Here is a 13,000-nt window from a genome sequence, read left to right as displayed (position 1 = left end):
TGAAACTGATGGGGAATGTGTGAAGGGAGCCCAGGGCTGCTCTTCTTTCTCTTGCATCTTCTGATGGGAGTTTGCTTTTAAACATAGGAAGGCATATGTGCCCTCTCAAAGACATGTCAAGCCTCAGTCACAGTTTGGTTTGGATCCTTTCCCTCTTTTTACAGTACAATTTGTTACTAGTAGAGAATGCAGACAGCTATGCCAAATGTGAATGTCGCTCTCACATGCCCACATTTGGCAAATGTTTACCCAGATCTTTCATTTGGGATTTAAATAGTCCATCATCTAGACTAGATGATTACTGGGGTACTATCTATCTCTGAAATTTTATGATTTTGTAGGAATCATTTGTACTTTTGGGAAAAGATGTTTATAATATCATTTTGTCTTCAATGAAAGAATGTCAAAAGGTAGAATATTAATCTACACCAGGGCAGAGGGAAGCTGTTCATATTTGTGGATAAATTGCTTATATAGCTGATTACTTGTTTAGGTTATATGTTCAGGTATCTGATATAATTTCCCCAATGTCATGAGTTAATATTCAGAAGTCTTTTTTCCAAGTGTTTTAGAGTTACTTATATAAAAATTTTCTATGTATTTTGTCCTTTAATCAGTGAATTTTATAAGGTAGAGTAGTTTAACAGGTCAGAAGAGGAATGTTTTGCTCATACCTATGTGCAGACTGGTCAAGTACCTGAAATGATCAGCAAAATTACATAAGACGATACTGGGATCTTTGTATGAAATCACCCCCAGGCATAAGGAAGGATAATAGCCTCAAAGTGCACACTAAACCAATCCTACAGAATTATGAATAGAGAGGGAGGCTGGGCTGTAAGCTGTAGTTCTCTAGAAAATGTGATGGATGGCCCCCTACTTGAGGATTATATGCAATGTATGTGCATATGTAAATACAAAAAAGTCCTGAAAGATTATATATCAAAATGTCAGATGTCATCATCATTAGTTGGGTAGATTGTAAGTATCAGTCCAAGTTTTCTCATTTGCTTATCTCCATATCATTTTCTCTCTGTCACTCTCCGCTTCTCCATTTTTCTACAAGGAACATTATTATATATGGTTCTGGTACATTGAGTTGCATGTTTCCAATTATATACTATAATTAGAAATAATTGTACTTTAAAAAATCATAACATAGGCACTGTGGAATTTCTTTTACAAGAGTTTTAGAACAGATTCTCATTTTCTCCCTCTCACTAAGGTATGTACATACATGCTTTAAATCATGAGAAATTGAGTTCACTCTTCCTTAGAGGTTGATGTCCTTGTGGTATGACAGGAACTTTAAAATGACTTGCTCCTAGAAGCATTATTTTTGAAGATGGGTAAATGGTTTTGTGCATGTATCAAAGCACACATCATGCATCTGTCACGGCCTTGCACAGGGATATTTATAATTCTTCATCCAGAGGTAGAGCAAGCAGGCCCTGGCTACTGCTGATAGAGTCAGAGCAACATCTCCTGTTGTAAAAATGCTGAACAAAAGCTTGTCATGTTCTCTAGCCAGAACCAAACAAGAGAACCTCTAATTCCTGCATACCAAGAGTCTGTGTGTTGCTGTTACAGCTCTCTGCTGGCAGGCTATAATGTGGCTTTGATTTAATGCAGCCTTTCTGGATTCTCCTTCACTCAATTGGAAGAGGTTCTTACACCTTTGGATAGTAATCATGGAACGCATAAAGGTGAGGCTTTGCCAAACTCATTCTCAGTGACTAGGCTCCGCCTGCCCTACAGCATAAAGACAAAAGCTCAGTCATTTGACAATTGAGGTGTTTAGAAGTTGCTTTCACAGCATTCAACTTAAAAACAAAACAGTGATGTCTCTCTCCACATGAAGAGAATTAGAATACATTCTAAGTTGGTCACAAGCCCTTTGCTCTGTGGATTCTGTGTAGACTGAAGTATTTTGCCTTCATGAAGTTTTGAAACAGGGCTACTACTAAGTACTAACACATTTCTTAAAAATGTAATATTTTTTCTATTTTACTTGAAAATAGTGATCTAAAAGAAGATTTTATCTTAATTATGAAAGTATATATGAGCACAGGGTTAGCCCCATGTCTAATTTTGATTTATCAGCATATTTAAAAGTGTATAATGGCAAGCTAGGAATTATAACAGGGTACTTCATGAAAAATCTAAGCTCCTCTTAAATTATATATTTATGGCCTTCTGAGGATGATGGATTCTAGGGAGGTAAATGTGATTTAGGAACTGCTCTTAGACTCCAAACAGGGGGTAGGATGGGCCAACAGCCTTTTTGCAATCTGGGACGTAATGCAATGAAACCAGTTCCCATCCTTTGTCAGCTGGCCCTCTGGGAATCCTGTGAACCCTCAGCTAGGAACCTCCTCTGCATGCTCAGCCTAATCTCTGTGGATCTCTGGGTAAAGATGGATTATCTGGTTGTGAATTACCTAGAACCCTAAAGTTCATATCAATCAATATTCATTGAGTGTCTGGCACTGTTCTAGGTGTTAGCAGTAAAAAGAAGTGTACTCCTCAGCTCTGACCCTCCCTCTTATTGGTGACCTTCACCAAAGGTAGGATAGGAAAGAAAACATACAAAATCTCCATGGAGCATATCCTGCAACTGGCTACCAGAGTGGAGAATGGCCTGAAGGAGAGGTGGCATTTGAAACTACTAATAGCTATGATTTCTGAATTATGGTATTATTTGATAATACACACAAATTCCCATTCCTTATATATTAAACATACCTATTGCATTAATGAGTAAATACAGTTTAAGGCTTTAAAGGAGTTAAGATTCTGAGGGAAAGCTCTGGGATTAGTAACAAGGATGGATAAGCTTAGAGATAGCTGACCGAAGGAAATTACTTGGCTCTCCCTTCCTAGTCTCAAGACTAATTTATTGAGATCTAGGATTCACGAGAATGCTTCTGCTCTGCCAACTGAGCTTGAATGCCTTTGTTCCCATCTCAGATTCTGGCTTAGAAAAGCAAAGGGACCACAGATCCAACAGGAAAGCCCCCAAAATCTTCTTCAAAGCCATTCCAAAGCCATTCATTGTCCTATCTTAGGAAAATGAGTATTCTGAATTACCCAACCAGAGGCCGTGTATGTGAGAGGGTAAACTGTGCTCTGAAGCTTTGGGTTCTTCTTCAAAAAAGGAAGGAGAGAATTAATATTTTGAGTATGTACCAAGTTCCATGAACTTCTCTGGGAACATTCATAGATGCTATCTTAATTTAAGTTCCTTAAGTATATTCAACAATTATGCCAAACTGTTAATACAATGCATAATATAATATAACACCTTAAATACTAAGAATTCTGTCCTAAGAAGATTACTTCAGGAAACATAGGGTAGAAATTTAAGCTTCTAATTATAATTGCTAATACATACTGAACATTTAATATGTGCATTGCACATGCAACATGCCAATTCTCATAAAATCCTATAAAGAAGGTATTATGATTGTCCCATTCTTACAAGTGAGAAAAGTAAAGTTTAGATTAAATAATTTGGCTTGAGTTTACAGGGTTAATGAGTGGATATGTCTGTCCATCTCCAAGTCCTGTGCTTTAAACATCTTAATCTATACTTATAATAAAAAGATTAGTTTATATAAACTTTAAAAGATCACTACAATTACGATATTGTTTTATAAGAGATGCTTTATTTTTCAGAAAGTTTAATTGGATAATTATGTAAATACATAGAGTGCTACATCCAGAAAATATATAGCCATATTTATTGTTGGTTTCCCCAATTTTAAGATGCTAATGGCATTTGCCTTGGCTGACATCTAGGGCTCCTCTGACTTAATTTTGTTACAGCATTCTGCATTGTTATGCTGACAACCATCTCAACATTTCATTAAACCAGTCTTGCCACAAAATAGATGAGGTTGGTAGCCTCTGATTTGCCACAAAAACAAGTCACTTGAAAGGTCCTGAAACAACAACTCCTTTGAGCAAAACTCTATGCTATAAACTGGAAGCAAGCCAAAGTAGAATATCCTGATAATTAACAGAGTTGGCACTCATGTTCTAAACCTGACGCTCATGTATATGAGAGGGTATACACACATATGCTCATGCGCGCGCGCGCACACACACACACACACACACACACACACACACACACATATATATTATACACACACACACACACACACACACACACACACACACATATATATATATATATATTATACATTTATTTTCTTACAGACAGACTTGAAGTGCTAAACTGGGTCATATATATCTGGTGTTAGACATTGGCACCAGTGGTTTCTGAAAATCCCAAATGAAATTAATCAGGACAGATCATCGTGGCTCAGAGAGTGTGCTATACAAAATAAACTAGGAAAGCAACACAAAGGAAAGAGATGGAAAAGGAGCTGCAGAAGCAAAGGTAGAGGGCCAATTTACCATCATTGCCCTATGGGGGAGATGCCAGTCTGGGTTCCCTGGATATGTGATTGGCAGGTGGGAGTTCTTGTGAATTGTTCAGACTTATCAGGGAAATGTGAACCTCTTCTTTGAGAAGGAAAAGCCATTTGTATAAGTCTTTTGAGGTAAGAGGTCTCCCCTCCTACTCACCCCAAGAACCCACGAATGCTTGGGGATGTTACAGCGGTTTGCCCTGGAAGACTTAAAGGAAGCAACAACATAGCATCACATTCAGAAACCATTCACAAGTGAAAACAAAGCAGAGCCTCAGCTCCCTACAGCCTGTGTGCACAGCTCAACAAGCTGTGACCTGCCTGGAGCAATTATCTGCTTGCACAGCACGGGTGAGCAGAGCAGCCAAAGCCGGCTCATTTCCATTTCCAGGCTGAGCCACTAGATAGAAGGACCTCCCCAGGTCCAAGTGAACAGGTCTCATAATGTTGCTCGACTTATCAGTGTTCAGATTTAAGGGGAAACAAATGAAACCTTTCACAAATACATAAATTAGAGGTGGTTATACATGGAATCAAAGATTTATTCCAGATAGTTCTCCTAGCATATATAAGTGTTTGGCTATAGATTATTCAGTTGGAGGTTAACCAGGGACACAGATAAACAAATTTAAAAAGTGAGGAACTACTGCCAGTGGGAAATAGAGCAGACAAGATGCCCGTGACTATGTAACACAAAGACCCACGGCCACCCCTCCCTTTCTCAGTCAGAGAGAGCTGGCATCTGAAGAGGGGTCATACAGCTGAGATCCAACAAATTCCTACACACCATCATTTCCAACTCTAACAGGCCTCTTAGGACAGGGTCATGGACTCATTTCTTATTTTCTCTCTCTCTCTCTTTTTTTTTTTTCCTTCAAAAAGGCACATTTAAAAAAATGTGGTGTGAAGAGAAGACAAGAAACTAATTTCATTCTCCAAAATGTATGAATTACTTCATTGTGAGAGGACTACAAATTATGAGACAGATAAGGAAATACACCTTCCTTTCTATCAAATGCTGTAGAACATGAGCTGACTTCTTAGCTTGTAGTGCTAAAATATGAAATTCGAAGGGGTATTTGGCATGTAGATGTGATTTCATTTTTTGTTTTCATTTTCTTAAGTAAAACTTTCTGAAAATATTGGGCCTGTCTACTTCCATAACTACCACTGGCTAAGTCCTACTACCCTTCTCTCTCTACCCTCACCTGCAAATGGGCTCTCCTCAGAATTACCTGCCATGTTCTGTGGGCATCTTGCAATCTAAGTTATTTAACATGCTTACTCTAAGTATTACTATTTGCCTTTAAAAGCCTGTGTGTGTCAGATGTAGAATTTACTATTTGTATCATCATCGCCACCACCACTATCACCCTATCACCATCACCATCATCATCATCACCCCCATCAATAATACTCTTTGTTTACCTGGACTTGGAGTGTCCAAGGCCAGCCACCCCTGATTGGCTTCCTGATAGCTTTTGGGGATATTAGACTAAAGAATCTCATAGTTTAAAGAAATCTAGAACTGGGGAAGAGTTTGTTCTTGAGCAAGAAAAACTTATTTGAGGAAAGGGTCAGGCCTTTTAGGAAAGTGGGATGGAAATATTCACTGAAAGTGTGGAGGAAGGAGCTCCCCCGCCCCCCAGAAGACAGGGGTTTTAGGGTAGAAAAGTAGCTAGATGCCACCATGTGCCATTAGAGGGCCTTCTGTGGGAATTTTAACTGGGAGAATATGTCTTTCTTGACCTGTGTAGTATGGAAACCATCATATTTAAATGAAACTGTTTTTCTCCCTCCCTTGAAATATAGTTTGGTAGGACGGGATAGTAAATGAAGTCTCTCTGCTAGATTAGTTTGCTAGGGACACCATCATAAGTACATAAGACTGAACGGCCTAAATTATAGAAATTTATTTTCTCATAATCCTGGAGACTAGAAGTCTGAGATCAAGGGTTTTTCAAGACTTCTTTATGAGATCTCTTTCCTTGCCTTGTAGAGGACTTTCTTTTTCTTCTGTATATGTCTATGTCCAAATTTCCTTTTCTCATAAGGACCAGTCATATTGAATTAGGGCCTACCCTAACAACCTCATTTTAACTTAATAACTTCTTCAGAGACCCCATCTCTAAATAAAATCATTTTCTGAGGTATTGGGGGTTTGGACTTCAACACATGCATTTTGAGGAGACACAGTTCAGTTCCTAAGAACTGTTCTGCAGTCACTCCTTGCTGGAGTACAAGCTGCCACCTGCAATGTGGATATACCACCTCCTCAGATGGACTTTGTCCTGCAATTCAGGGCAGTACCCTGCAGAGAACAAGCCCTGTCTAGAGCTGGGCTTACAGTGAATGGCAGAGGAGTAGCAAGGAGTGGTGTATAGACAACCAAAGGGCAAAAGAGAAAACCTCCTTTCTTCAGATAAGTAGACATTAATGCTGGAGGGTGCACTGTCCTGATACCTGAGCCAATCAGTCATTACAGAAGGGCTATGGGAACCAAGAATCAATTAGCCACATTTCAATGTGCTGATGGACATTTAGAGTCATATCTGTCCTAAAAAGACAAGGAGACCTTTACCAGACACTGCTAGGAAGTGCTTGTGACCTTGCCTCTTGTTGTACACTTCTTGAAGTCTGTGTCTAGGTCCATATAATGGGAGAGAAGAAGTTTTTTTTTGGAGGAGCAGGTACTGGGGATTGTACTCAGGGGCACTAGACCATTGAGCCACATCCCAGCCCTATTTTATATTTTATTTAGTGACAGGTCTCACTGAGTTGCTTAGCCCCTTGCTATTGCTGAGGCTGGCTTTGAACTCATGATCCTCCTGTCTCAGCCTCCCAAGCCACTGGGATTACAGGCATGGGCTACCATGCCTGGCAGCATTTTTTACATGAATGAAAATCAGCTCTTTGATCCAAGACAAAGACTAAGGGAAGTGCCTCCTCCACCTAACTCACAGAGTCAGGCACTCTAAGAGACTACAGTGAAGTCAAAGAAAAAACAGTCAGCAGGAAAACACACTGACTCCCTAAGAGAACTTTGGTGACGGGCCTAATACCAGACCCAGAAGAGAAATTTGATAAAGCATTTAAGAAAGAAAGAAAAAAATAGACAGTAGATTCCCCTTATCTTTACTGAAGTTGATATGATAAGAATGTGAACAACTGAAGCCTGAGAAGGGGAGGTTGTGGAAAGAGAATGACTGGAGAGGATGGGAAGGGGTGGGCAGCTGCATCACAAGGGATTTGTTGGACATCAAGCTGCATGGCCCTTTCCAGGCGCTTGGGAACACTGAAGTTGGGACAAACTCATCTTCTGAGACTGATGCCTGATAATGCTGCTGTTTTCATGCACGGACATACCATTTTTCTTTTAGGACCTATTGACACCTCTAGAACGTTTTAGGGTGGCTAAAAAAGGAGCCCGGTGAGAGAAACGTTCATTTCTTTTGGACTTAAATGGTCAAAATATGGACTGCTTAATGGAAGAAGAGGACCTGCAGCTGTTCTTTGTCAGTAGAAATCATCATTTCAAAAGGAGATGCTAACCAAGGTAGGATGTGCACTCATGAAGAAATCAGTTTGCATCCTAAGGCAAGAGGAAATGTTATAAAAACTTACTGAAGAGCAATACTTTTCCCTATGAAAATCAAACTATGAAAAGGGATGAGAATTTCAGACAGGAAGAAAAAAAAATGGTCTCCTGAGTTGTGTCTTGCACAGGATGATGGATGAGTGTTTTAGAAGGACAGACACTAAATAATATGCATTCCTATGGATCTAATGTATTCCCCTGTAATATGCTTTGATATTTATACCACCTTCACTATAAAATCTCAGCACATTTTCTGGGCTACTTCAAGTTATACGTACATACTCAGCGTAATTTCTCATCTGCTGTCTTTATACTGGTTACTGGGGCTTGTCATCTTTTTTTTTGATTTGCAAATAAAATACTCTGTTCTCTTCTCTTTGGGAGACTTTTATCAGAACCATCCAGCCCTGAACAGAGAAGCATTTCAAGATCAAAAGGGAAGCAAAATAACACTCTTTCAGCAAGCCAGATAAAGATTCACACATAATTAAGCCACGACTATAGGACTATTTAAGTGGATATATCTTTTAAGAATAATCAAATTGCTATATGCTATTCAAACTACCAGAGTCACAGAAAAAGAAAGGGAGCTGACAATGTATATTTTGAAGACAAGGGAAAAAGGATGGTGTGGGGGAAAGGGAGAGGGCCAAAAATTATTTGGTGGCTTGAATGTGTGCCAGCCCTTTATGTAGTTTATATGCTAGGTAGGTCTTATCATTCCCATTTTGCAGATAAGGAAAAAGAGGAATTTACTCTAGCTTAGCAAACTCATGAAGATGGAAGCAGGTGGAGAGTTCCTTCTGTCTCTAAACTCATGTTGTTTCCCACATGCTAATCCTGCCCTCTCTAGGATCTCATTTAGGGGGAAATAATTCTTTTCACTCACATATTTACTGAGTGGCCCCTGTTCCCAGGAGCTGAGCTAACTACTCTAAACACAGAGGCCAGTCGGACGGTCTGTGCTGACCGCGGTCCCCACAGCTCATGGAACTGCACAAACAGATGCATCTTTTCAGCTCTGGGTTCATCTATTCTCTATCCCAAGCCTAATGCAGGAATTGTTATTCACTTTACAGATGAGGGAAAGGGAGCTCAGAGAGACTCAGTGGCCCATCGAAGCTCAATGAAGAGTAACAAAACATAATCTCAGGCAGGCTGGAATTTAGTGTCCAAGCATTCCCTGAGTTCACCACCGTGATAAACTAAGGTTTATCCACAGGGAGCTTAAAAAAGTCCTAGGTGAGAAAACAATCTACAAGTGATTATAAGAAAGAGGATATTCATTCCCTATTTCACAGCTGCCTTCTCTGATAATGAAGCAATCAGGAATAAAGTCAAAACTACCAATCTAAAACGTTAATTCACTATTTATTTTATGAATATTTTATCAACTTTCTGTATCTACATGCTGTAATTAGCCTTCAATCTCCTCTACAATTATAACAGGCTTTCAAGAGATGAACTGGACTTGGATTATATGAGCTAAAACCTCTGTATTTTTGCACTTTTTTGGTAGGGAGAGATTAGTGTAATATTTTCACATAACATAGTTCCAAACCAGAAGAGTTTACACTTAGAATTCACTAAAGAAGTGTAAGCTTGGGGGCTGGGGATATGGCTCAAGCAGTAGGGCGCTGGCCTGGCATGCGTGTGGCCCGGGGTTCGGTCCTCAGCACCACATACAAACAAAGATGTTGTGTCTGCTGAAAACTAAAAAATAAATATTAAAATTCTCTCTCTTTAAAAAAAAAAAAACGTGTAAGCTGTACTTGTGAATTTGCCTACAGTTCTTTGCTGCTCTTGTTGCTTTAGCAAGTCCTTTGAATTCTAATAATGACAGCCTTCCTGTGATAGCCACAGATTTAAGGTGAATGCTTTACTGATTCACAAAACCTTGTGGCCCACACAAAGCTAAGTAGCTTCAGTCGATGTACAGAGTGCCAGCAGGGAATTAAAGTGCCTTCTATCAGGGGGACAGCAAACTACAAACAAAGTCATTAATGTCCTCCTGGTTACCTAGTCAGAGCATACCTGCCAAGTCAGCTTCTAAGTAGGTCCTTTCAAGAAGAGTCAATTTTGTTTTATTGGAAAAGAAAAGTACAAAATAGAGCCAGGAGGTGAATGTGAGTTTAAGAGGAGCATAAGGTTATCTTGGCAATTAAAGGCTCTCCAGGAGGTTAATTACCCACACCCAGTCTTCACAACTCACAAAATGTACTTTCAGTTACAAAATTTTGTGTCTGACAAAAGACTCTGTCCCACACTCTGAATAATATTCTTTTACTCATTTTTTTTTTTAGCAGAACTAAGTTAAAGCAATATTCCTTCCATGATCCTTTCAGAAACAAAGAACTGGAGGGTGTTCAAATTCTTACAGCAATGTTATAGAGAACAAAATCAGCATGGCCAAGAAATGTACAATAGTATGTGCAAGTAAGAGAAAGAAGGTAGTGGAGAAGGAGGAAGAGGAAGAGGCTGAGATTCAGCTAGTTTTTGAAAGTCTTAAAAGAAGATTTACTAAATGTGACAGTTGGGGGATCCTGGGAGCTGGCAGGGGAATGGAGGACCAACTTGAGGAAAATTGGTAAGATTCAGATGCTCTATAATACATACGATTTCACTTTGAAAATTTTTTAAAAAACGACTTTGCTGCTTTTACGAGGAATCATGATGGGATCTGCATTAGACAATTCCCTATTTGACCCACTGCCCTCACCCTCCTCCAAACCACGATCGTCCATCATCTCATCTGGACCTCTCTAAAAGTTTCCCAGGCTCCCATATCTCCCCACAGCTCCTGCTCCAGCCCAACTCTGCCGTTACAACACAGATTAGACCCTGCCACCCATTTACTGGCTCTCCATTGCACTAAGGAAAAAAATCAGAATCCTCACTGCAGCCCTCTGCTTTTCCAACTTGCTTTCCCGTCACCTACAATCTTCTACCTCTGCTCCACTTTGCACTTTTCACCACACTGGCCTTGGTTCTGTTTCTTGAACAGAATCTAGGCATCATGTCACCAAATGTCACCTCCTCGGGCTTTCCTCATCAATCTATTGAGTTTTGCATACCACCTCCGTCTGCTTTCAGGCAGTATCATGGAACCTATTTTAGTGGCCTCATGGAGCTTCTGTCTGATTATACCATTTACTCATGTATCATGTGCCTTCCCACTCTCCTGTTCCTTCTGTGTCCCCAGCACATAAGGTAGTCCTGGAATACAAGCTGAGTTCAGTGGTTAGTACCTGGGCTCCTTCTGTATTTCTGGTGTGTGGGAAAACCATCCTTCCTGAGGTATGGAAATGAAGTTCAATCTTTAGGAGGATGCAACTATCATGTCACCATATAATAATGATTAAGACCACAATGATTATTTAACTATGCTTTCCTGAGCATGTACTTAGTGCCAGATACTGAACTGGATGTTTTACAGATATTTTAATTGCCCAACACTGCTAGGAGGTTAATTGCTATGCTACCCTACCTCCCTAAGCAGATTATAACCACAACAGTAAAATTATGTTCTAGATCCCAAACTGGGTTTTCCATATCTGCAAACACTACCAAACTGTTACTCAGCATCTATGTAAGTGTGTAGAGGACATGAAAGCACTAAGGATTCTTTGGGGAAGTAAATTCAATGCCTGGAAAACATCCTTGCCTCTTTTCCTTGTAGCTTTATCCTATAATGGTCACTCTGCACCACATACCCCTCATGACACCACCTAGTGAGGACAAGGCAAGTGATCTCAGCAGATTCCCTAGCTAATGAGATGCCCTCCCTTCCTCCTGCTGGGAGGTAATGGGTTCAACTATCTAAGAACATTGTCTCTCCAGGAGTCCTGGACTCTCTTCTGAAAAGGAAAGAAGCACATTAATAAAACATAAGGTGTTATTTCTCTAGCAAATGTACTGTAATTCTGGACCAGGTAGGTACTGTGACCCATTAATAGGATTTTGAAAAAAAAATCAATTATTATAATTATTTTTGGCAGCCTGGAATCTTCCATCTTTATGAGATGATAGTAATGTTTTAAAAGGATTATCATAGGGCTGCATGATAATAATCACCCTTTTCTATATCTAATACCTTGTAAGTTTCAAAAAATACTTTGATACAGAATATAAGGTTTGATTCTAATAGTGATCCTTTGAGGTATATGGATTAGCAATTATTTGCCACATTTCACAATAGGGGAAACTGAGATCCAGGTAATTAAATAGCACTGGCCATAGCTTTGAGTTAATCATGTCAGGGCAGCTTAAAAACCCATGGGCCCAGACTCCTAGTTCAGTATTCTTTTCTTGGGATTCTGGGGATTGAACCCAAGGGTAGTCTATTACTAAGCTGCCACCCCAGCTTTTTTTTTTCTCTTTAAGAATTTTATTTTAATACAGGGTCTCCAAATTGCCAAGTCTGGACTCAAACTTGCTATCCTCCTGCCTCAGACTCTCACATCATGTATTATAGGCCTGTGTCATGACTCCCAGCTCCAGTGTTCTTTAACTAGATCATTACTGCTGATATGACTTAAAGGAAGATGCTAGAAGAGATCCTGTCATAAGATTTGAGGAGGGTGTGTGCATGCACACACATAAGTATAGTGGATGAGTTCCGGTAAGTGGGTCTGAGAAATAGAAAGATCATTTTAGAAGCATGGACACATCATAGACCCTTATCAAAGCCCTAGGTTCTGAGTTTTGTCATCCCTTCATATCACACAGTCACACTCAGATCAAAGTGCCATACAAACTATGCAGACTTCAACCTTTTCAATAAAGATACTCAATACGTATAGGAGGAATGTTCCACAACGCTCTTTCATGTCTATTTTCTCATCCCTTGCCTTAAAGTGGTTTTTTTTCTCTACCAGAAATAATGCTCTTAGAGTTTCCATTGCTGCTGTTCCTGTCTTAATGAATTATAGGAGAACATTTTATGGTTTCAGAAACAGTCACC

The 13,000-nt window shown here is 39.6% G+C and overlaps 1 protein-coding gene across 4 annotated transcripts in view; it reads right to left on the bottom strand.

The window, feature by feature from the left end:
- Positions 1–13,000, bottom strand: part of Fat3 (FAT atypical cadherin 3) — a 600,104-nt gene that overhangs the window by 163,200 nt on the left and 423,904 nt on the right. The gene's annotated exons all lie outside the window — the stretch shown is intronic.

This window comes from Ictidomys tridecemlineatus, chromosome 4, assembly GCF_052094955.1.
Source record: "Ictidomys tridecemlineatus isolate mIctTri1 chromosome 4, mIctTri1.hap1, whole genome shotgun sequence".
NCBI lineage: Eukaryota > Metazoa > Chordata > Mammalia > Rodentia > Sciuridae > Ictidomys > Ictidomys tridecemlineatus.
The sequence above is the reverse complement of the archived record's forward strand: the minus strand, read 5'-3'. Positions and strand labels throughout refer to the sequence as shown.